At 37.5% G+C, this 27,264-nt stretch overlaps 1 pseudogene; it reads right to left on the reverse strand.

Annotated features, from left to right (window-relative positions):
- Nucleotides 1–6,628: 6,628 nt before the first annotated feature.
- On the reverse strand, nt 6,629–19,375 carry LOC127093654 (uncharacterized; annotated as a pseudogene).
- Nucleotides 19,376–27,264: the final 7,889 nt, after the last annotated feature.

The following is a 27,264-nucleotide window of genomic DNA, read 5'->3' on the forward strand; positions in this document are numbered from 1 at the left end:
TATAGGCCTTCTTTCAAACTCAATACAATCTTATTTCCAAAAAGATGCTTTTGTTTTACTTTTTCTGTTTTGTTTGCGTAAACGTCCATTGATTTAATTTGAATTAATATGTGCATTTGAATATGATCGATGTTTGTCAAAAATACATGTATAAAACGAAAATAGCAATTACAAAAGACTTCAGGATCGAGGAGAAGGTCTAACCATGCGTTCCAATGAATCCGGTTGCTAATTCCATTCCCCAACAAAAACAGCTATTTCCCAGAAGAGGTTGGCATCGCTAGACAGACGGATCATCTCCTCCATCCCCCAGCCAGACTCTGTTGAATATCTCTACCATCAGACAGAAATCAAGTATCCCCAGCCAAGAAAGGGACATCAATACAAGCATCTCCAACCAGAAGATGGGGATTTATTTTCCCCAGGGAGTCGCCAGGAAAAACTTTTCAGACGCATAATTCATTCATTACATCATTTCACAACATACGCATGCATACATTATTCGCATTTATTTTCATAAGCATAAAACATCTCAGGCATCATGACATGGCATGGAGCTAACTTTATTTTTCAGGTTAATCATCCTCCTGATACAGTCAAAACAAAGGTCCATTCAGACGGACATCTTTATCAATTACATTCAATATTCAACTACATCTCTCAGATACCATCCACTCTGGCAAGTACTCTGATATCCGCCCAATGGTGGCATCGTTAAACCCACCCCAGATATTCATTGCAAATACAACATATACAAATACTATCAGATATAGCCTAGCGTACGGTTCATTCTGATTCAGCTCAACATATGACTCCTTCAACTCAGATACGATCTAACGTACGATCCATTCTGACCTTCAACTACTCCAATACGGTCTAATGTACGACCCAGTTGGACCCTTAAATCCCCAGATGCTGCCCAGCGTACGGCACATTCCATGGTGTAGTCTAGCGTACGACTACTTTCTTCTTCAGATACAGCCTAACGTACGACTCATTCTGCAACTCCAATACGGTCTAACGTACGACCCATTTGGATATTCAACTCAGATACGATCTAGCGTACGATCCATTCTGATTCTACCTTCGTCAGATACAGCCTAACGTACGGCTCATTCCGCGACTTAGATACGATCTAGCGTACGATCCATTCTGATCTTTCCTCCCCGGCGAAGTCATCCGCCTAGTGAACAACTCACTTTGCTATTCAGATACGGTCTAGCGTATGATCCATTCTGATCCCTTATCCCCAGCAGCGTATAACACACTCTGACTCCCCAGCAAAGTCGACAGCATAATAGAGGACTCACTATACGGTCTAGCGTATGGCCCAGTATGACACCCATGTCTTCAGATATCGTCTAATATACGACGCACTCTGAAGCTCTCATCGTCAAACTTCCTGGATGGCATCTTTAAGCCCACCTCCATCAAGACCAACTTTCGATTAACAAGTGCAAATTTTTGGGGCATTCTAGGTGTTCAATAATCTTCCACCTCCAGACCACGAATGACATACATACCATTCTAACTCTCTCGGTTCAAGAATATTGAACAGGGGCAGCTGTCATACCCCAAAATTTGCCCGCTAATATTACAAGGCATTTTTCAAGGCACTCCAACTTATTGTTCAAGACATTGACCTTAAAGGAGCAAAGACCCGGCTCACAAATGGCCCAATCCAGAAAAAGACTCAAACTGGCATGCTCGCTAGGCGAGCAACTCCTTCGCCTAGCGAACCCTTCGCTATGCCACTCGCCTAGCGAAGCTTGCGAATACCAGAAAATTCTGGGCTTCATTCTGAGCCCATTAGGTCATAAAAAGAGCATTATAAATACCACAACTTCAGTCAGGAAAGGGAGGACGAAAACGGAAGGAAAACGGGATAGAAGGGGACGAACCGGAACCCTAGCAATCAAACCTTGGAGGCTAACCAAGAGAATTCAGAGCACCCTAACAGAAACCCTGAAGGCAACTCATCTGCACAAAGTTTACCTCCGCCCAATTCAATCCGATACTAAAAGTGACCTGCCAATTCAACGTTGCAATTCAATTGCAAACAGGTTTGCGCATCACTACTGTTTTATGCTTCCAATCTGTAATATCTCAATACATAATGCATCATGATTGAATTTCTGGATATGTAATTAGAGTTTGCATGTGAGTTTAAATGTGCCTGAATATCCTGAATGTTGGACCATGTTATTTCTGTAATTAAATGCCATAGGGCGTGCAGCATGCTGAGATCGTACTGTTCTGAAATTCAAAACCCGCAGCCGCTCGCTAGCACATCGCTAAGCGAGCATGTAGCGAGTATTCGCTAAGCCTTCGCTAGGCGAGGTAGAGGCGAACGTGACAGTCGCTAATATTTTGGCGGTTTTGTTCTATGCTTATCTGATCTGTTCTATTTTAATCATGCGTTATTTTGCCTGAAATTCCTACTGTTGTGTTTCTTTTGCGGTGTAATCCTCGATTGCACCCCCATTTGATATTCTGACCTGTTTGCTGAATATTGTAAGGACTCATATACTCCCGAAGAGGGTAGCTTGCTAGGTATCCCACTTTATTTGTGGGATACCCTTGTGGAGATTCATCCTATTTACTTAATTGATTTTAATGTGGAGATTCATCCTATTTACTTAATTGATTTTAATGTGGAGATTCATCCTATTTACTTAATTGATTTTAATGCGGAGATTCGTCCTAGTTACTCAATTGATTATGATATGGACCTAATTACCTAATTGATTACAACTACCTAATCGATTGTAAAATATTGTCGTTGAATATGTGATCTTGGACCTCTCTTTGTTGCCTTACGATATTACGGCATTATGGTCATGTCCCGCGAATGTGGGGATACACTTAGCAAAGACCCTTCGGTTAAATCATCATGTCCCTATAAAATAAGTCATAGTCCCTCGGATGTTGCCTGCGAATATATGATTTTGCCCCTCGATGACCCTTCGTTGTAGCCTACGGTTAAATGATGATCGTCCCTTAGAATGCTAAGGTATCCTTACAAATGCCGCCTTTAATGACCAATCGATGATCCTATGATGACCCTTTTACATCCAAAGGATAAAACTACTTACTTCTCAATAGTAAGGACAATTTTACCCTCATAAGGATAGGAAATGCCCATAAAGGCCTTGGGTAGGTATAACCCTTAATTGCTGGCTCACAACCTAAAACATTTTTCACACCCCACACCTTTCAAAACATCTTGAGAAAATCACCACTTGGTATACATTCATACTAGAATCATTACCGAGTTATATTTTTCTAAGTAACTTTCAAAACTAAACGAGATAACCACTTTGTATACATTCATACAAGAATCATTACAAAGTTAAATTCTCTTTTCAAAACATTCTTTAAGCAATTCACAAACACTTTTTTCAGACAAACATAAGTGATCCAGCAATTAAGAGCCCATGGATAACCATGGATACAAAGGGTGCTAACACCTTCCCTTTGTATAATGTACCTCCCGAACCCAAAAATCTAATCAAGGTCTTTCCTGTTCTTTTCCACCTTTCCTTATTGGATAAAAGAAAAGTCGGTGGCGACTCTTGCTATCCGCGACATTTGCTTTCCAAAGCAAAAACACCTTAAAGTCAGTTCACCGTATGACACAACCCAATAGAAAACCGAAAACCAAACCAAACCAACCCAAAACCGCAAAAAACCGCATTTGGTTCAGATGCGTTTGGGTCATTTTTTAACAAAACCACACGGTTTGGTTTGGTTTGCGGTTTGTATTTTGCAAACCGAACTAAACCAAACCAACCCGCATTATGTTACCATCTAAACTTCACTTATCCCACATCCAATCCAAAACTCAAACCTAGTATCTCTTAACCTTACAATTACAAACGATTTTCTCTTACTCACACTTAGGATTTCAATTTCAACATTCTTAAATCTCTCCTAGTAGTACCGCACATTCTTTTCGTCTTCTTTTCCATGTACATTTCACATTTTCTACTCGAATATGTCCTCTCTTATGTTATTTCTTTTTCATATTTTATATTATTGTTTTATCTTCTAATTATTGTATCGCACATTTCTTCTCAATCTCGCATTTCTTATGTTTTTTTTTCATCTTCTCTAATCTTTCTTCTCATATATTTTCTATGTTTTATTATAATGTTTTTGATATTATTTTATGCTACTATTTTATATATATTTTTTATTCCACTTTTTTCTAATCTAATTTTTTGTATATTGAATGAGAAGTTTTTCTCTAAATATGATGAGTTTTGATGTTATTTACTAATGTATGAATGGCTAAACACAAAGTTACATTGTTCTCTATAGGTGTATGTATGGCTAAATAAAAATATTGTAAAAAACCGAACCAACCGAACCAATCCAAACCACATTGATTTGGTTTGGTTTGGTTTGGTGTTATTTCTAAAAGTCAACCGAACCAAACCGAACCGCATGCTTTTTTCTCTTGCGGTTCAGATGATTTTTATCGTCAAAATCGCCCAAACTGCACCGCGAACACCCCTATCTCTATCCACTATTGAAGCTGAATACATAGTAGCTGGAAGTATTTGTTCTCAACTAGTGATCCGCGGTCGCTCGCGGATCAAAAACGAGTGGTTTTTGTAAATATGTAATATAGCGACAATGACTCGAAATATCGTCTCTCAAGGATTCTTGTGGGAAAATCAATAACAGTAATAAAATAAGGGGGGGTTTGGTTTAGGTTTCCGATAAAGAAAAACACTTAAAAGAATTGATTACTGAAATAAGTTGTTGTGAAATAAGCGATTAAAGTAATGGATCCACTGCCTCTGTTCTTACTAATCATCGACCGATGAAAATACAATTTCCCAAGCGGGACTTCTATCCTATTTGATGAAAAAATCAGTCAACAAGCATGGAAGATTTTATGAGAACATGTTCCTATTGCCGGATTAAGCATACGGTAAATGATAGAGCAAATTAACAGTTAAGCAGAGTTAATCTACGATTAAAATTAGGAACACAGATCACTTAAATTAAATCAAATACACTATATGATAATTGAATTAAGCAAACAACAATCACATGATATAATTGAAAGGAATAGAAATTAAATTGTAAATATCATAACAATCTCAAAGTTTGAAACCTGAGTACAGTGAATCCGTCCAAAGAGGATTAGTTCTCCATGAGTTTTCAAGCTTCAACAATATTTTTTTTGCGTGAATAGTCCCCCGTGAATAGTACACACGTTCTCCTTAAAAAGATAAAAAATGGATCCGGTTCAAAACCCAACTGGATCGAAAATATAACCCAGGCCCACAACATGACCCACCACTAAAATAAAATTCTAATGCTGTAACTTGAAACGAAATTCTGGAATTTTGAGCTCCGAATCTGACTTCGACTCCAACACAAAAGTCGTAGCTCTCCCTCTTAGCTTTCCGGCAATTTTTAGAACGCCTCAAACGGATTCACGGAACTCCAGTTATGATCGTTTCCGCGCAGACTGCTAAAGCTGAAAAATAAGTGCGAAAATTAAATTAAACTAAAAATAAAATAAAATATGAAAACATAATAAAATATAAAAATAAACAAAATAAAATAAAGAAATGCCTAAGTAAAAAGTAGGAGAATTGTGCATAAATATGCACTTATCAAATTCCCCCGGACTTGAACTTTTGCACTCCGAGTAAAATTGAAATAAAACAAAGAAAGCAAACACACATCAATAGCTACTCATTCCAGGCTACAAGTCTTCTTCGGTTAAGTTTGCATTGATAGGTACTAATCTTGCACACTAAGGATATTGTAAGAACACTAATCCACAATTATGCAGACATAAACCTCCTGAATACACAAATCAACTCGAATCATATTATTATACTAAAGCCTAACTTACTCATCCTTCTTTTGCCCTTTTTCATTCAGGCGCAATCACATTAAGCCCGTTATCTCCACACACTCATAGCAAGGCGACCGGTTAGTGACTCTGATCCTTTTCTGCATGGGGTTCTGGTACTTAAGTGGCATAACCCTTTGCTTACTCACTTGTAGTTGCGGGGGATCGGACCGTAATTCGCCCTACCAAGTTCAGCACCAAAAACCGCTGAACCAACTAACAACGAGTCAAAAACTTTTTTTTGAAGGTTCTACAACCGTTGAGTTAAGTGACCGGGTGAGGGTCACCAAACTTAGAAGGCGCATTCCTTTATTTTTTTTATTTTTTTTATTTTTTTTTCTTTTCGGAACACTCACTTATATTCATCGGCTTCCCTGCGTAAAGTGTGTGTGAGATGGTGCCGACTGCTGAAATAAACTACTCAAGAGCTGTCAGAGGATGCGAATGTACGGCTAAAACATAATAAAAATTCAACTCAATTTCCATATGCAGGAGACTTACGGTGTTAAAACAATACCGATCTTGTGAATTTTTCTCAAGTCTCCGCAAACTCGACTCAAAGTAATTTATAGCCTAAAACTTTCAAGAAGTTGCATTTCTTTTATTTTTTTAATGAGTAAAAACAAACAAAACACTAACAAAAACAAAGAAAACACACGATTCCCTCCCCCACACTTAAACTAAGCATTGCCCTTAATGAAAGGACATTACTAATAAAGTAGAGAGAAGGAAAGAAAGACTCCCTGATCAAGTTGCAGTGTAGTCAGGCGCTTCCAAAGAAAGCTCCTCTATGCTGACATTTTCAGGCACCGAACTTGCATGGAATAACTTCAGACGCTGCCCGTTAACCTTGAAGACTTTGTCAGTACCTGCACTTTTTATTTCTACTGCACCATGAGGGAAAACATTAGTGACAACAAAGGGGCCAATCCATTTGGATCGAAGTTTTCCAGCCATAAGCTTAAGGCGGGAGTTAAATAATAAAACTTGTTGGCCCACAAAAAATTCCTTCCTAGAAATCATCTTATCATGGAAGTGCTTAGTTTTCTCTTTATAAATCCTAGAGCTTTCATAAGCCTCTAATCTAAGCTCTTCCAACTGTTGTAATTGGAGTTTTCTTTCAATACCTGCTTGTTGCATCTCCAAATTACAACTTTTCACCGCCCAATAAGCACGGTGTTCTATCTCAACAGGAAGATGACATGCCTTACCAAAAACAAGTCGATAAGGAGACATCCCAATGGGTGTCTTGAAAGCGGTTCTTTGAGCCCAAAGTGCGTCTTCTAAACGACGACTCCAGTCCTTCCTGTTTGGCTGCACCATTTTCTCTAAAACCTGTTTGATCTCCCTGTTTGAGATCTCAGCTTGCCCATTAGTTTGTGGGTGATAAGTAGTAGAGACTCTGTGCACAACTCCATACTTCCGGAGTAAAGCTTCCATGGTGCGGTTACAGAAATGAGTGCCTTGGTCACTGATGATAGCTCGCGGTATTCCAAACCTGCAAAAAATATTAGACCTGACAAAATCTGCAACAACTCTAGAATCATTAGTCCTAGTGGGGATAGCTTCCACCCACTTTGAAACATAATCAACAGCAAGCAAAATATAAATAAAACCAAATGATACAGGAAAGGGACCAATGAAGTCGATTCCCCATACATCAAATACCTCACAGAAAAGCATAGGCTGCTGAGGCATTTCACTCTTGCGAGTGATGTTTGTACCTGCTATCTGGCACTCTTTGCAAGTGCGGTAAGTCTCATAAGCATCCTTAAAAACAGTTGGCCAATAGAAACCTGAATCAAGGACCTTTCTTGCCGTCCTTTGAGGACCAAAGTGTCCGCCGACTTGAGATGCATGAGAAAAATTCAAAATAGATTCAATCTCATTGTCGGGGACACATCTCCTGATTACCTGATCACTACTAAACTTCCATAGATATGGATCATCCCAAACATAATATTTGGCATCACTCTTGAGTTTATGAACCTATGATCTCGATGCACCTGTAGGAAAAACACCAGCAACAAGAAAATTAACAATGTCAGCAAACCAAGGTGTAATCCCATGCAAAAGAAACAACTGCTCATCAGGAAAGTCATCCTGAATAGGAAAAGGATCTTCATTTCTCTCTATCCTGCTCAAGTGATCAGCCACTAAGTTCTCAACTCCACTTTTGTCTTTAATCTCTACATAAAACTCTTGGAGCAACAACATCCACCGAATCAATCTCGATTTTGCATCCGGATTCTTCAACAAATATTTTAAAGTTGCATGGTCAGTAAAAACAACAACCTTGGAACCTAGCAAATAAGATCTGAATTTATCAAGAGCAAAAACAATAGCTAGAAGTTCTTTTTCAGTGGTAGTGTAATTTGACTGTGCAGAGTCTAAAGTCCTAGAAGCATAGTAAATAACATGGGCAGCCTTGTTAACTCTTTGTACAAGGACAACCCCAACAGCATAATTCGAAGCGTCACACATAAGCTCAAAAGGGAGGGTCCAGTCAGGCGGCTGGATTATGGGAGCGGAGGTCAATGCTTTCTTCAAGAAGTCAAACGCCTGTTTGCATTTGTCATCGAAGTGGAAAGTGACGTCATTCTTCAACAAGTTTGACAGCGGAAGAGCTATCTTGCTGAAATCTTTGATGAAACGCCTGTAAAAACCTGCATGACCAAGAAAAGAGCGAATCTCGCGAATGCAAGATGGGTAAGGTAGTGTAGAAATCACATCAATCTTAGCAGGGTCAACAGAAATTCCTTTTTCAGAAATTATGTGACCAAGAACAATTCCCTGCTCAACCATAAAATGACATTTTTCATAATTTAAAACAAGGTTAGTTTCAATGCATCTTTCTAAAATCAAGCTTAAACTGCTCAAGCATGCATCAAAAGAAGAACCATAGACAGTGAAGTCATCCATAAAGACTTCCATGCAATTTTCAATAAAATCAGAAAAAATACTAAGCATGCAACGCTGGAAAGTGCCAGGAGCATTGCAAAGACCAAAAGGCATTCGCCTATAAGCAAAAGTACCGAAAGGACAAGTAAAAGTGGTCTTCTCTTGATCTTCCGGTGCAATATGAATATGAAAGTAACCTGAAAAGCCATCAAGAAAACAATAATGTGATTTACCAGCTAGCCGTTCAAGCATTTGGTCGATGAACGGTAAAGGAAAGTGATCCTTTCTAGTAGCCTGGTTTAGTCTCCTGTAATCGATACAAACTCTCCAGCTATTCTGCACTCTAGTGGGAACAAGTTCATTCTTTTCATTTTTGATAACTGTAAGTCCAGATTTCTTAGGTACAACCTGCACTGGGCTTACCCACTTACTGTCAGAGATAGGGTAAATGATACCTGCTTGCAAGAGTTTGGTTACCTCTTTCTTCACGACATCGAGAATCAAAGGATTAAGCCTCCTTTGGGGCTGCCTTACTGTTTTCGCACCATCCTCAAGTAAAATTTTATGCATACACATGGAAGGACTAATTCCTGGAAGTTCGGCTAATGTCCACCCGATTGCCTTTTTGTGCTTCTTCAGAACCTGCAAAAGTTTGTTTTCTTGATCGAAATCAAGGTTAGAAGAAATAATAACAGGGAGTTTTTCATTACTCTCCAAGTAAGCGTATTTCAGGTTTTCAGGGAGCTCCTTTAGCTCTAAGGACGGGGGCTGCTCAATGGATGGGGCGCTTGGGGCAGCAGGAACATCAAGAGCATCGGCTACAAAAACAGATTCATCGGCGACAGCTTCACCTGTAGGAAATACGTCAGCCTGCAGGGCATCATCAATCTCAGCACACACAACACAAAGGTTAGTGTCAGTACAATCAGAACATGAATAAACATCATCAAAACCAGATGAAAAATCAAGAGAAAATAAATCAGAAAAAGTGTCATCAACTAATTCAGAAATCAACTCAATGCGAAAAACAGAGTGTTCCTCCAAAGGATGTTTCATGGCATCAAAAATGTTAAATTTTGCGATAATGTCGCCAAACTCCATGGACATGCTTCCATCATCAACATCAATTTTAGTTTTTGCCGTTTTCATGAATGGTCTTCCTAAAATGATTGGAGCTTTGCTGGACCTTGTTTCTCCCTCCATGTCAAGAATGTAAAAATCTGCAGGAAAAATTAAATCGTTAACTTGAACAAGGACATCTTCGACTATGCCGACAGGGCGGGTGTTACTCCTGTTCGCCAACTGAATGATTAAACCTGTAGGCTGCAAAGGACCAAGACAAAGGTTATTATAAACAGAAGTAGGCATAACATTAATGCTCGCTCCTAAATCAAGCATGCAGTCATCGAATTTACTATTTCCGATGGTACAAGGGATAGCAAAAGTTCCCGGGTCCTTGCACTTTTGTGGCAAGACCGGAATAGTGAGGGCTGAAACATTCCCTTCGCCCGTAAATTTTTCAGATGAAGGTCGGGGCTGAATAAAGGAAGAAATATTCCTTCCCAAATTGACTCTCTCACTTCCCTTCATCCTCCTCTTGTTGGTGCACAAATCCTTCAGAAACTTAGCATACTTAGGAACCTGCTTAATCACATCAAGTAACGGGATGTTTACCGCAACTTTTCGGAAAACATCTAATATCTCTCTTTATTTATCTCCCTCCTCAATTCTCTTATTTTTCAGAACTCTATGTGGGAAGGGGACTGGTGGTACGTGCTCTTTTTCTTTAATTTTTTCAGTTTCGACCACAACAGAAGAAGGAGAAGGAGGTTCAGCAGACAATTCAGAAGTAGGAAGTTCAGAAGTTACCTCAATGATTTTTTTATTTTTTTCAGGGGCTGATTCTGTAACTTTTCCGGATCTCAAAGAAATCGCACTCACATTAGCATTAGGACCATTTGGATTGATAACTGTTTGGGCTGGAAGTTGGTTCGACTCTTGGGCTTGCATGTTATTCATTTGAGTAGCAAGTTGTCCCATCTGCGTGTTCAAGTTCTGGATGCTAGCATCGGTCCTTTGTTGGAACTGAAGGTTGTTGACAGCCATTTGTTTAACAAGTTCCTCTAAAGAAGGTCCGGAAGGTGTAGGGGCAGCTGCTTGAGGTGGGTTAGGTTGTTGGCTCGTTTGTGAGTTTCCATATCGGAGGTTTGGATGGTTCCTCCAACTCGGGTGGTACTTATTAGTGGACAGGTCGGGAATGTTGTATCGGTTCTGGTTGTTACTTTGGTTGTAAAGGGCTGCAGCATAAGCTGGAGGTAATTCAGTAGGCTTATCATCTTGCAAAATAGGACATGTATCAGTAGGATGATCAGAAGAGGTACAAATGCCACATAACCTTGGTGGTGTTTGAAGTTGTTGGGTTGCTTGAGCCTTACCTACGACTATCATCTGCTGCACTAAATCCTTCAGTTCTTTCATTTTATTTTCGAAGGCTTTGTCGGAGTGAGAAACATGAGAGGATACATGAATTTCGTTCACACCCTTTATTTGGACAGAATTATTTCTTGTGGTGAACTGTTGGGAATTTAGTGACATATTCTCAATTAGAGCCTTGGCAACAACCGAAGTTTTATCGACAAGTGCTCCACCACTAGCAGCATCAAGAATGTTCCTATCCATCGGTAACAATCCCTCATAAAAGTACTGGATGAGTAGCTGCTCGGTGATCTGGTGCTGAGGGCAGCTGGATACCAACTGTTTAAACCTCTCCCAATATTCGGTCAAAGACTCATTACCCTGTCTAATACCACATATCTCTTTTCTTATCGAGGCAGCTCTGGAGGCAGAAAAGTATCTCTCAAGGAACACTTTTTTCAGAGCCTTCCAGTTTGCAATTGAATTTGGCTCGAGGGAATATATCCAATCCTTTGCTGCACCCTGCAATGAAAAAGGAAAAGCTCGAAGTTTGATATGATCTTCAGTGATCCCTTCAGGCTTCAGTGGCGTAGAACACACCACTTGAAATTCTTTCAGATGTTTGTGAGGATCTTCATCTGCAAGACCACTAAACTTGGGCAACAAATGGATTAAACCTGATTTTAACTCAAAAGGAACAACATCAGCAGCATACTCAATACACAAACCGTTGTAATTCACATCAGGTGCAGCTAACTGCCTTAAGGTTCTATTATCAGCCATTGCAAAATCAAGCTCAGAATCCGAAGCAAACAAGTTATGCAAATAGTCAGACTCAGAATCAGACTCAATTGTGGGTGGTGAACTATTGGTAGCCTGGACTGTTCTACGTTGTGTGTGCAAAGTTCTCTCTATTTCAGGATCAAAAGCAACAATTTCAGAACAGCGAGACCTAGTAGCCAGGACTAACGGAACAGCAATGCAGCAACAACAACAATAGTGAAAATTCCAACAATGTCCTAAAAAACAAACACAAAGAAAGAAATCGATCAAAAATAATTCAAAAAAATAAACTGACACCGAAATTAATCTAATGACTTAAAAATATAATTTTGAGATTTTTTTCGGAATTTTCTAAAACTATCAAAACAGAAAAAAATCATAAAAAATAGAAAAATAAGGAATTTCGATTTTTTTGGGTGTCGTCCATTATTTATTTCATAAATAGAGGCTTTTGATTACTGATTTTTTCCTAATGAATCGACAAAAAATCGGAATAATCTGAGACAATTTGTTTAAAAACAGACTTTTTTTTATCCCAATCCGCAAAAAGACCAATACGCAAGTTGAACGAAACTGCGAGGAAACTAGGACCTATACGCTTAGACACTAAACCTATGACTCTAAAAACGATTAAAAGAAACAAGAATCCCCGGCAACGGCGCCAATTTGATCCGCGGTCGCTCGCGGATCAAAAACGAGTGGTTTTTGTAAATATGTAATATAGCGACAATGACTCGAAATATCGTCTCTCAAGGATTCTTGTGGGAAAATCAATAACAGTAATAAAATAAGGGGGGTTTGGTTTAGGTTTCCGATAAAGAAAAAGCACTTAAAAGAATTGATTACTGAAATAAGTTGTTGTGAAATAAGCGATTAAAGTAACGGATCCACTGCCTCAGTTCTTACTAATCATCGACCGATGAAAATACAATTTCCCAAGCGGGACTTCTATCCTATTTGATGAAAAAAATCAGTCAACAAGCGTGGGAGATTTTATGAGAACATGTTCCTATTGCCGGATTAAGCATACGGTAAATGATAGAGCAAATTAACAGTTAAGCAGAGTTAATCTACGATTAAAATTAGGAACACAGATCACTTAAATTAAATCAAATACACTATATGATAATTGAATTAAGCAAACAACAATCACATGATATAATTGAAAGGAATAGAAATTAAATTGTAAATATCATAACAATCTCAAAGTTTGAAACCTGAGTACAGTGAATCCGTCTAAAGAGGATTAGTTCTCCATGAGTTTTCAAGCTTCAACAATATTTTTTTGCGTGAATAGTCCCCCGTGAACAGTACACACGTTCTCCTTAAAAAGATAAAAAATGGATCCGGTTCAAAACCCAACTGGGTCGAAAATATAACCCAGGCCCACAACATGACCCACCACTAAAATAAAATTCTAATGATGTAACTTGAAACGAAATTCTGGAATTTTGAGCTCCGAATCTGACCTCGACTCCAACACGAAAGTCGTAGTTCTCTCTCTTAGCTTTCCGGCGATTTTTAGAACGCCTCAAACGGATTCTCGGAACTCCAGTTATGATCGTTTCCGCGCAGACTGCTAAAGCTGAAAAATAAGTGCGAAAATTAAATTAAACTAAAAATAAAATAAAATATGAAAACATAATAAAATATAAAAATAAACAAAATAAAATAAAGAAATGCCTAAGTAAAAAGTAGGAGAATTGTGCATAAATATGCACTTATCAACTAGTTTGGATGAAATAAATGTTGACTGAATACAATGTCACACAAGAAGCCATGACATTGTACTGTGACAACCTGAGTGCTATAAATATTTCCAAAATTCCTATTCAGCACAACAGGACAAAGCACATTGATATTCGTCATCACTTCATTAGAGAACTTGTGGAAGAGAAGATCATAGCACTGGAGCATGTTTCTACTGAAGAGTAATTAGCTGACATATTCACAAAAGCTTTGGATGTTAATCAATTTGAATGTTTAAGAGGGAAATTGGGGATTTATATTCATGAGAATCTATAGCAATCAAAGGAGTTTATGGCTAATATCCCAAAGGATATTTCTGACAAAAATAGCAAGGATTTTAGCAAGGTGTTTATAAGAAGAATATGCTACTTCCTCAGACTGAGTAGTAAAGGTCCCCCTGTTATGAAGACTGTGTGTTGGTTTGGCTATTCTGGATGTTGTTATGGCTGTTATGGAAGCTTGGATGTTTATTATTTTGGAATGTTTGTAATTTGTGGCAGTCCTTACTGATGCCTTTATGTAATATATGGGATCTTAATGAGTTCCATGGAATTTTAATTATCTCAGCTATTACAGTTGTGTATAATTATGGTGTGTATCTCCTAACATTTATGTTTTAATATTTTAAATGTTATAACATCTCTTGTGACATTCTCTGCTAGGCTGATTGACATTTATTTTGTCTAATTGGTCACCTTTGGTCAATTTTGACTAAAAAGGGGGAGAAGTAATTATGTGGAGCAGTTAAAAATATGGAGTTGTGTGGAGTTGTATGTGCTGGTGTAGCTGAACAGATGAACAGTTATTGTTGAAGGAGATGTGTATGATGTAAGACATAATGATGTTCTGTTTACAGATGTTGGAGGAGATGTCTGATGTGGTGCACAGGTGATATTGAAGCAGATGTCAAAATGATATTGATATTTTGATTATTACAGGTGTTGTTATTGCAGGTGCTATTATTGTTAAAGGAGATGTCTGTATTGAACAGACTTAGTGGGAGAAGAAGTACCCTTGTGCATTTGTGTGTTTTACTAGTTGCTATCAATAGCTAGTAATTCTGTTTGCTTCTGCTGCTGCTTAAACTGTTGTTTAACTGCTGATAGTTTTTCTTGTGAACAAAAAGGACAAATATATGTTTTAGCCAAAATTGGCCAAAGGGGGAGTTTGTTGGTTCTAAGTGTTGGCAGCAATTTTGGTAAAACAAAGAGTGTTCACAAGATGTTGCATGTGATGTCTTAACATAAGATATCTATGTACCTGCTGGAGTTTAAAAACATAATTATGTAGGATTATTTCAGGATGTCATACACGATGTCATGACATCTGATATTATGTACCTACTGGAAATTATAAATGAAATTATGCAGGATTGTTCCAGGATGTCAGACCCAATGTCATGACATCCTGTACACAGAACATTCAGGGTGAATGTTATGTGTTATGTGATTGCGCATTTAATGGCAATCTATGTATGATTGAAGATCTGATTTGCAGGCGCATTCAATCATTAATTTCAACCTGATTTACTTATTTTCCCAGGAGATCTAACCAACTGCCATGATAAGATTTAATTGGAAAATAGTTTTAGGGTTTTCAAGATGTCCAAGCCCAACTGAATGCTTCTATAAAAAGGACATGGAAAACCTGATTTGATACACAACCAATACTAAGCGAAATATTGAGAGAATATAAGGGTTTGTGTCTTGTTTAGTCGTGAGACTTGTAAGCCATTCAGTTCATCCATAGATGATTGAATTGGTCTGATTTGTGGGTTGTAAATTGTCACTCTAAGCTTGTAAGCAAGAGTGTGTGTCTACTTGATCAAAGTTGTTAAGCAAGATCAAGTGTGTGTCTACTTGATTAAAACTGCTAAGTAAAATTAAGTGTGTGTTATTGAAAAAGTGTCTTCTTTTCATAAAGAATTGTTGTTTAAAATCACAGGTGTGATTGAGGGGGAGTGAGTGAGTTCTCATATCTAAGAGTGCTTAGGTAAAAGTCGCACAAGTAGAGATTAGGTGAGAAAGACTGTAACTTGTTGAAGTGTACGGAGAGTCTTTGAACTTATTCTATTTAGTGGATTTCCTTTCTGGCTTGGTAGCCCCCAGACGTAGGTGAGTTGCACCGAACTGGGTTAACAATTGCTTGTGTCTCTTGTATTACTATTCTTTATCTTTATCCTGTTTGTGTTACTCAGATATTAGTGTCGTGACATTACCTTCGACATCTCATATCTGATACCAGAATTTCAGTTTTCTAAAGAGGTTGATGGAGATATCCATGATGAGTGGTGAGTTGCAATATGTTAAAGACCAAGAATATCTTTGGAATTGTGAATGTATTCAAGCCTAAAAACAATGTCTTCCAGCTTACAAACCATGTATGTTTCCTCAAAGTTTAAAAAGCGAGAAAAGTAGTTAGCAGTACTCACCTTCTTATTCTTCCGAGTAGTTATAGCTTTGGCAAAGATGTCATGGAGTTGTTTTGCTTGGAGTCATGGTTAGAATTTCTCGAGTTTTGGAATGGATTAGTTTGGAATGGAATATTGGAGTTTGGCTCATGTTGTATTTTTTTCTAACTTGAAGTTGAATGTAATATGTAGTAATTAGAATGGATTATTGCATTTGGTTTATGTAATGAATTTAAAGTGTAATTTGGAATTGGTTTGAAATTCAAATGAATGTAAATGATATGACTAGAAATGTTTTTGTGAGATTTTGCTTTGTTTTCATTTGCCATTGTAATGTAATTGGAAATCGATCTTGTTTTCTCTTTATTGTAAATTTGTGTTTTGACGTTGAATTAGAGTTCAAAATATATGTGGATGGTTCATGCGTGGAATTGGAGTTTTGAAAATTGGTTTCAAATGGTTATGTATCAAAAATGGATTTGTATTAAAAATGGTTTTTAAATGGTAATGGAAATGGTGTATTCAAACAAGAGTTGAATGATAAATGTAACAAATGAAATGGTATTGATGTGTATATGGAAATTGAATCAATGCATTAATGGATGAATTGCAATTGACTGATGTTGAATGAATATGAATGCAAGGATGGTTTGAAAATGGAATTAGATTAAAAGATGGTTAATGGGATAGTATTAAAAGAGAAACATGATTTGAAGTGTGAGAAGAGAAACATGATTAGAAGATGGTTAAAGGGATTCAATATGTCACCGGTGTATATTTTAATTACCAAATATCTTTCAGTAGAAAATACTCATTTAAAGGGCTTTATCTCACACTCTCGTGATTGTTGACTCAGACTATACTTTTAAGTCAGAATTTACGCTCTTGCTGTCCCATTTGAAGTTAAAAATACTTTTTGAAAATAAATAAGTTCTAATTTCTTTTAAAGTGCTCTCGCTGTTTTTAAAATCAATGCCTGGTTTTTACTATCCAGTTCAACCCTCACGCTCTCACGATTGTCGGTTCTAACCTTAGTTAATTTCCCACTCTCGTGGCAAAACCGTATTAAATAGCTTATCACTCTCGTGACAAAGTTAATTAAATTCAAATTAAAAACCACATCCAAAAAGATTATTTGAGAAAAGAAGTTTACACCGATTATTATTAAATCCCGTCTAATTAAATTGTTTACATACTGATACCGGTAGTTTAGTCGGACATGTTAAATAATGCAAATACAGACGAACAAAAACAATTCAACAATAAAGCAAACATGATCATTTAATAATAAAGCGATAATAATAATTGAATAAACACCTGGAACTTTGATTAATTGAATAGGCTGAATCTTGAAGTACTTGAGCAATCCTCCACAGGTCGGTAGGATTCTGCTTCTTCGAAACAAATGCTTAAACTAAACTAACTAAGTTGCATTAGTTCCCCAATGTAGGAAATTACTACTTTTGGCTAAGTGAAAAATGAAAAGGAAAGGGGAAAATAATCAAAGCTCTGAACGGAAAAGTAAACAAATTGCAGTCCAAGAAAATAATGCTTGCTGAGGAAAAATAACGTGAAAACAAAATTGCAGGAGCGAAAAAAGGCAGATAGATAGGATGAGAGAGCCGGGAAGTTTCCAATTTCCATTCTTTTACAGTACCCCTTGGTCTTCGTGCTTGAGAAAAATAAGGAGGACTTAGTTGAGGGAGGGATTCACGGGAAGGTGGTTTAAGGAGAGAAAACTGGGGCGACGTGGACCACACTCTGTTTGAAACCCATTACGCTGACTTTGCATACGTGACTGTCGTGATGGACTTGTCGCGTTCGTCACAATCAAGGAGAGCGTGACGATCGTGATGGTGTGTGACGGTCGTCACATTCATAAAATTCATATTTTTTTGGTTTTTCTGCTGTTTCTTCTTCTTTTCCTTCATTTTCTATACTTTGCTCATTTAAGCATAGGAATTGAAGTACCTGCAAAAATAACTCGAACATTTGCGGAATAATCAAAATATAAATGAAAATGGTATGATTTTTGAATCTAAATCAAGGCAAATATACAATACATTTTCGTGTTATCAAACTCCCCTATACTTGAATCTTTGCTTATCCTCAAGCAAATAATCGGTATAAAATTTGAAACACTAGTTAAACGCGAATACATGACACAACTTCTATTCGTACGTGGTTGTTAGGTATTTCGTTAGAATGACAGATACTCAAGTAAAACACTAAAGATACAGTAACGACACAAGCAACAAGCATTAACATAAATATCTCCTCTATACAAACCAGGTTGAATCATGCTATTATAGCTCAACCTAATGCTTCTTGTTTCTATTTCACCCGATTTCATTCTAGCACAATCACATTAAGCCCTTTGCCTTTACACGCACTTACTGAAGTAGCCGGTTAGTGGCTTTGATCCTTTTTTAGCACGGGGTCTGGTACACGAGTGTGGTAACCCTTTATATATCCTAATTGAAGGTTGTGGGGGATCGAACCGTAGTTTGCCCTACTGAGTCCAGTACCAGGTACCTCTGAACCAACCGGCAACGGGTTTTTCTTTCCTTTTGTATATCTTGCAACCGTTTCTATGGTGCATTTTCAATTTCTCAATAGCAAAAGTATGAAGGATCTTCTCAATACGTAGGTATCAATCACTTATATTCATCTGCTCTTCACATGGTTTGTGTTTAAGACGGTGCTAACTGTTAGTATAAACTATTAGGGGTTAATCTAGAACATAAACTTAAGGTATCGGTATAATGGGTATTCAAACTGATCTCGCAAAAGTGAGATATCTAAGGTGTCAGAACGGTATCAATCTTGTTAGATTTTTCTCAGCTTCCTAACAGAACCTATGTAAGATAACCTATATACTCGTAGGGTATGCTTTTAACATAAAAACAAAAGATTCTGAATGTGGCGAGTTCGATGAGAAACTGAGTTGCACCGGGAGGTGTTATGTAGGAGAATGAACTCAAGAATTCCAAGGTCAAAGCTTCATATGTTGGTTGTGGGTTGGTGCAGAGCTGCATTAAACCAGAGATGTTCATCATCCATCCCACGCCATCTAAAAGCCCTAACTCCTTCAGACAACCATTATCAATGTACCTCATAGGTTGAACTAAGCGTTGATAGAACCCGAGGTAGTTGTCTATTTGCCGTTCACCGACCTCTCCCTCTCTGAATATGATAGTTGAAAGGTCGGGAGCAGGTATCTCTTGACGGACCATGGTGTATGCAAATTGAGGTTTGGCGTAGAAGAAGTGGGTTTCGTGAGTTATAGGAAACTCACTTGTTTCTGATTTAAATAGGAAGTGATGGAAGGGGTAATGGAGTGAATAATTGGGGGTTAATGGAGAAATAAATGGGTGTGGGTGGGGCGGTTATGGTGTGGGTGAACGGTTAAGGAAACATAAAGAGTAGATGAGGAAGAAGAAAAGGATAGTGTGCCTCTGTTTTAATTAAAACAGAACACGCATTTTGGAGGCGTGACGAGCGTTACGTACCTGTTACGGTCGTAAGACGCGTAACGGTCGTGACGTTCATGTGACGAGCGTCACATGCAATGGTCATATATTTTTTTTTTGCCTAGGGAAAACAGAAATAGACATTATAATAACTAGGAGAAAGTAAAGACAATAACAATATAGAAACAGAGTAATAAAACAATAGCAACAACAGTACAAATAAAATAGTAGCAGTATGGAAACAAAATAACAAGACAATAACATCAGTAAAAGTAACAAAATCGAACTGACAGAGGTAAATTAAATTGATCACAAAAGCAAAAAATAACAATTGTCATTTAGATTAAATGTAAAGACTAAAGTTAAAAGTAACAGTAAGCATTAAAAGAATAATAGCAGTAAAGTGCTCCCTCCTCACACCAAAACATAGCAATGTCCTCATTGCTTTAATGTGAGTAGGAAAATTCAGCGATCAATGTAATTAGCCACGGTGCTATTCCAAAGAAGCTACAACCTAGTTCAGGTGATCAAACTGTTCGACGGTGACATCCATTAAACCTAAGACATCAAGGCACATGCTTTTTAGTTCATCTTTCACATTAGTAATTTCAGTATGGAAACCATCCAAACGGGTAAGAATTATGGTCAGATTTTCGGCATAAGATGGAATTTCTGGTTCATTCAGATTATAGTAGTTTGGAAGGGTTTCAGGGTCAAATTCATCAACAGAGATAGGTTTATCAAAATACTCATAAATAGGTGGTGTCTTAGGAGGTGATGGTGGAGCAATGTGATGTTCATATAAATCTTATAGCCAGTTATTACGGTTATGAACACTTGTTCTCTCGTGGTTTGGTAAGGTAAATAGCTGGACAACTTCATTATTAATTAGGTAGTCAAAAGTGTCTGGTCCAAGGTTTCCTAAAATTCTTCGGTCGAAGCAAAAGTCAATATCCATGGGTCGGATGGGTCCAAAAGGTGTACGCTTGTTAAGTGGGTGTCTAAGTCCAATAACATCAGCTATCATGGTTACTAGGCCGCCTATTAGGATTGGGGCACGTTTGTTTTGTGCAAGGTTAATAAGTTTTTCCATCATGAATGTTACAGCATTGACATGTTGACCTTAGTCGACACAGAGTAAGATGAAAAGTTCATCCCTTGACACTAAGGTGTTGTTCTCTTCTTTTCCAAATAGGGTGTGGGCTAGTATTTTATGGAAGTAGTGGATAACAGGGTTGTGTATCGCTTGTGACTGCATCTGGTGTGGGTCTGGGTGGTGATCTCCAGTTAAACTACCCTAAAAGTAATCCAAGTCAATGTCATTGATTAATTCCTCCTGGCGGGTAATGAATACAAATGGGCCACTAGGAAATCCTAGAAGGTCAGCAAGGTCTCTACGGTTTTAAGTGAAATCAATACCAAACAACCTAAAGGAAATCAACCCTTTGTTGATCCCGTAACCATGCTCGGGTATGTAAACTAGGGAGCTAAGGAATTCTAGGGTAAGCCCGCGACATGTGACAAACATTCTCTTAATAGCAGCATTCTCCCAACCTAGCTGGTTAAACATAAACAATATACTATCGTGGATACCTGGCATATCCATGGTAGGTCCATCATAATATATGGATAAAGCCATATCCTTCTGAGCTAAATAATCATAACGCCTTCTCTGAACTATGTCTCTGAAAACTATATCTACTTGTTGCATGATAAAAATTAGTTACTAACTAGTTTTAAGTTTGCCTGTTAATTAGTAGCCAATATTACTGAGTTAGTAACGAAAAATAACAAGTACGTTACTGCATAGAATCTAGGAAAGGGAGCAAAATAAAAGTAATAATCAAAGAATGAGGACATTTAAAATGCAAAACATAAAAGTAACAAAATCAATAACAAATTAAAAAGAGGCGAGTTGTCTCCCACCAAGCACTTTGTTTAATGTCATAAGTTCAACAGTAACGTCGCGATATATCAACTTTGGGGTTGAGCGGACAACTCTATAAGTCTTGGGCTATTTGAATAGTTTATATTGTCAATATTATGATAATGCTTTAATCGCTGCCCGTTTACAATGAACGGTTCACTATTTCTACCCTTGATTTCTATCGCACCGCTTTTAAAAGCTTTAGTAATTTCGAAAGGACCTGACCACCTAGATTTAAGTTTTCCCGGAAAAAGCTTAAGTCTTGAATTAAATAGTAACACTACGTCGCCGACATTAAACTCTTTCCTAGATATACATTTATTGTGCCATTTTTTAGTTCGTTCTTTGTATATCTTGGTATTCTCATAGGCGTCTAGTCTAAGTTCTTCCAATTCGTGAATGTCTAAAATTCGCTTCTCGCCTGCGGAAGTATAATTTAGATTTAGGGTCTTAATTGCCCAATAAACTTTATGTTTTAACTCTACAAGGAGATGACATGATTTACCATAGACTAATTTAAAGGGTGTGGTCCCTATTGGGGTCTTGTAGGCTATCCTATATACCCATAGAGCTTCATTTAGTTTAGATGACCAATCTTTTCTAGATATTCCGACAGTCTTTTCTAGAATTTGTTCGATCTCTCTATTTGAAACTTCGACTTGCCCACTGGTTTGTGGGTGATAAGGTGTTGCTACACGGTGTCGGACTCCATACTTCAGAAGAAGTTTTCCAAAGATATTTGATATGAAATGGGAGCCACCGTCACTAACTACTAGTTTTGGCACACCGAATCTAGGAAAAATTACGTTCTTGAATAGCTTAATCATTACTCGTGTGTCATTTGTCGGAGAAGCTACAACCTCGATCCATTTTGAAACGTAATCGACAACTACAAGTATGTATTTATTACCAAAAGAAGATGGGAATGGTCCCATGAAGTCAATCCCCCACACATAAAAAACTTCCACTTCTAAGATGCCTATTTGTGGCATTTCGTCGCGTCTTGAAACGTTACTAGTGTGTTGGCACCGGTCGCAATTTATAACCGCATTATGGACATCTTTCCATAGAGTAGGCCAAAAGAGGCCAGATTATAAGATCCCAACACAAGTTTTTGAAGTGCTTGCGTGCCCACCATAGGGAGCGGAATGACAATGAGAGATTATATCGTCTATTTCATCCTCAGGAACACATCGACGGAAAATACCGCCGGTACCTCTCTTAAAAAGTAGGGGTTCATCCCAGTAGTACTATTTTAGATCATGAAATAATTTCTTCTTTTGTTGGTATGATAGGTCCGGTGGAAGTGCTCCAGCAGCTAGCTAGTTGACAAAGTCAGCATACCATGGCAAGGTTATATTCGTATGAATTTCTTCCACGAATTCTTCTATTTCGGTATCATTTAAGGTTAGCTCAGACATGTCGCTTTCAATTTGGGCTATAAGTCGTTCGTAAGGGAAATCATCATTGATTGGAACTTGTTCAGGCTTGTTCCCTTCGATTCGTGATAAGTGGTTTGCTACTACGTTCTCAGTACCTTTCTTATCTTTTATTTCTAAGTCAAATTCTTGTAAGAGTAGGATCCATCTTAAGAGTCTTGGTTTGACATCCTTCTTACTTAGCAAGTATCTAATAGCAGCGTGATCAGTATAGATGATGATTTTCGCTCCTACTAAGTAAGAAGGGAATTTGTCTAAAGCGAACACAACGACTATAAGTTCCTTTTCAGTGGTGGCGTAGTTCATTTGGGCAGGATCTAAGGTTCTACTTGCGTAGTAGATTGCATGAAGTTTTTTATCCTTCCTTTGTCCTAGCACTGCACCTATAACATAGTCACTCGCATCACACATGATTTCGAATGGTAATCTCCAATCGGGTGGTTGCATGATAGGTGCGGTGATTGAAGATGTTTTTAATTGTTCAAACGCTGTTAAACATTTCTCATCAAAGATAAAGTCAACGTCTTTCATTAATAAACCAGTCATTGGTTTAGTAATTTTCGAGAAATCTTTGATAAAGTGTCGATAGAAATCGGCGTGTCCTAAGAAGCTTCGTATTTCTCGTACGGTTTTCGGAGGTTAAAGATTTTCTATAATTTTGATCTTAGCTTTGTCTACTTCAATTCCTTTATCAGATACTACGTGTCCTAGCACGATTCCTTGTTGGACCATGAAATGACATTTCTCCCAATTCAATACGAGATTCACCTTTATGCATCTTTCAAGTACCATTTCAAGGTTTGATAGACATCCTTCAAAGCTCTGTCCACAAACAGAAAAATCGTCCATAAAGACTTCCATAATGTCGTCTATAAAGTCAGCGAAGATCGATATCATGCTGTAACACCTCAAAATTTGCCCTCCTCTCTTGGGACTAGCATTAACATATTTGCATTTCATTTTAGGACATTAGGCATTTCATATTGCATAACATGTGGTTACATAGTGCAAGCTATCTTCCCAAGTCTTGATCAGAAGATGAGGAAGTCAGAAAATGCAAGCCTAGGGTTGTACTGATTGATCATGGGCCATCTGAGGATTGAGCTGTGAATTAGGGTTTTGTGACTCCCAAGGGTATTGGTCTTCATGTTGATTGAATCGATACATCATCATCACCATGGTTGGATGTCATCAGGATATTGAAGAAGATTCCTTGAGATTAGGGTTTTGACCACTGGTCAACCCTAATCAGTTGTATTGGGCCAATCAAGGCTGGATCAGGAGATGAGGTTTCTGATGGTTGTGGGGTTCATTTTGTGATTATATTGTGCTTATTGAGGCTAGGGTTTCACCCTTGAGCCATTTCAGTTGAAGATTGGGGTTCAATTTGATCTATGCATTGCCAAATTTATCTATCAGATGAAAAGTCAACTGTGGTCAGCTGTGCTTGATCTGATGGATGTGGAGGTGGAAATGAGTTGGATACACTTCATTCATGTTGGAACAAGTGATATTTGACATCTCAAAGCTTAAGAATGAAGAAAATCAAGTCAGGACAAAAACTGCCAAAAATAGCAACTGACTTGTAATAGAAGTTTCCAAAAGTGGAAAGTTTTTGACCTCAAAAACAGAAGTCCAAGGAAGCTTCAAATGAAAAATTGTTCAACATGACAGATGTAGGTCTTGTTCTCACCTTTCCAAAAAGTCCAAGAACTTGAAAATCCAATGTACGGTTTGCAAAATATGGCTCAGTGAATTTCATAAAAGATCCGTAATCAGGAGGCCATAACTTCCACATGGTTTGTCCAAATTGCAAGTTCTTTATATGCACAAACTCCATTTGACATGTACTTTGAGGGTGCATCATTGGATTTGTTCAAAAATGGCCAAGGCAAAAAGTCACTTTTCAACTGGACAGCTGAATTGGACCAGGGGCAAAATTGTCCAAAAGTCAAAATATTGGGAATTTTTGAATGGGACTTTTTCCAACACCTCAGGAATGGCATTTTAAGTGTGTTTGAATATTCATTTCATGGTTAATGCACATGGTTTGAGTTTTGGCATGAAAAATGAAATGGTTAAAAATGGATACTTTACATACACATAGTGAAAATGAGATTTAAGCAACCAATTGCAATGGGAATTGTTTCTACACTTCACATATGGTGTTTTGGACATGTTGGAACCAATTTTGAGCTGGCATGTGCTGTCATTGTGAATTGGCTATTTTGCCCTCATTTGCAAAAATTACATTATCACTAATTATGCCAAATTGGTTAATTACATGATTAGTGATCAATTAAGCACACATATATATTCTAAATCCTTGCCTAATCATAACAGAACCTCACTTTTCCCAAGATTGGATCTAGATCTCTCACATTCTCTCCATTTTCATCCAAGAACACAAACTTTCATTTCCAAAATTCTTGACCAATTCTCAACCAAACTTGAAGATTTCTTTTGCATTCATCTTCTATAATCATTGCCTTGGACTGTTTTTGGAGATTGGAGTGAGAAGCTTGGCTAATCGCAACTGTCCATAACCACATCAACAATGGTGAATTCGAGTTTTGAGTTCTAGAAGCAAAGGCAATCGAAGCAAGCACCTCCATTCACCTTCTCCATCCTCCTAGTGTTGCTGTTTTCACGATTTGAGCTCTAAAAGCATTGCAATCGCGACTGCCATATCCGAGTAAGTGAAAATTCGAACCTCATGAAAAGCTTGATTGTTATGTGCATTCTATAGTGTGTTTGATGTAGATTACGATGATGTATTTAGAATTGCAAACGGATGACTGTGGTGTGAGAAATCTAGATTTGAAGATAAGAACATAAACCCTAAGTGAGTCGATTCGAGAGATTGAGGAACTTTTAGGTCATGATAGTATGATATTTGTGATCCTCTTGTTGAGACGGTTAAAACGGTTATAGCCTTGTCAATTTTTGTTAACATTTGATGTTCTTCAATTTTTTCATATTTCTGGAAATGCTGCTTGTGGAAGACGATGAAACAGTAGCTTTTGATCCAAAATTTCAGTTTGAAAATTTAAAATTAGTGTTTCCCGCCATTGCCTGTAATATTTACAGAAATGCTACTGCAATTTTGTTTAATTATTAAAAAATGTTTAACACATTAAAAAATTCAGAAAAAATAGTAAAAGAAATCAGAAAAATATGAGAAAAATTTTGTTGACTTCCTTGGTTTGTGTAGGTTTTTTTTGACCTATTGGTCAAAGTTGTGCTTGGCAATTTTTTTAGTTGACCTAGGGTTTTCCATTGTATGTCCATTTTTGATACATGTTTGTAATTTGATCATGAAATGCTCATAATGTAGAATAAATTCTTGAAAATTTTTGTGGTGGTTCTTGACTCATTGAGGATTATTTATATGTAAATTTCATGAATTTTGGATACCTGGTTAGAGAGCAGCAAATTCTGGAACTTAGGTGTGACAATTTGTGTCACACCTCATTATGTCAACTTGCAGGATTTTTTTGAGTGACCTATACATGTTGAAATAAAATGAAATTTTGCATGATGATTGGTTGGCATGTTGGGATGTTGTATGAATTTTTGTAGAATTTTTCACTGCATTTTCTATTTGATCATGATTTTTCATTTCTGGAGATCATTTGTGCAAGCTCATATGACATAGGTTTGTAATTTTGATGTGAAATCCTCATATGGTATTGTATGGCCATGAAATTTGATATGCATGAACTAGACACATGTTAGGACCTCCTTGTTTTGGTCTCATCCATTTCTTTTTAGTTTCCAATGAGATATGAATTTTTGAAGTGGATGTATGCATTGATGGTGTGAATTGGAGCATGAAATTGTGTCTGTTTTTGTTGATTTTCATTGACATGGTTCCATTTGCCCAATTGAGCTCAAATTTGACATGGTAGACCTTGATTGACCCCTGTTTAGGTGTATTTAATTTGAGATTTTTTTGATGTGTTTTGGCATGGCTTTGAATGCAATACTTCTGTTTGTATATTTGGTGCTTCATTTGAACCAATATGGATTGTTTTGTGCATGAATTGAACTTGATGGATGATATAAACATGAGACCAATGATGTTTGCTCTTGTTTGACATTAATTTGATGTTGGATGGTGGATACCTTGCTGTTTTAATTTTTTTTCTTGCTTTTGGACCCTAGGCTTGGCCTAGTGGTCTAGTTGCTAATATTTGCTTGGTTTTTCAGGATCAAAAGCATAATGTACATGGAGAATGATCCAAATCCAATTTTGATTGATGTTGTGGATGTTTGTGCACTAA

The sequence above is a fragment of the Lathyrus oleraceus genome, chromosome 6, assembly GCF_024323335.1.
Source record: "Lathyrus oleraceus cultivar Zhongwan6 chromosome 6, CAAS_Psat_ZW6_1.0, whole genome shotgun sequence".
NCBI classification, from domain to species: Eukaryota; Viridiplantae; Streptophyta; class Magnoliopsida; order Fabales; family Fabaceae; genus Lathyrus; species Lathyrus oleraceus.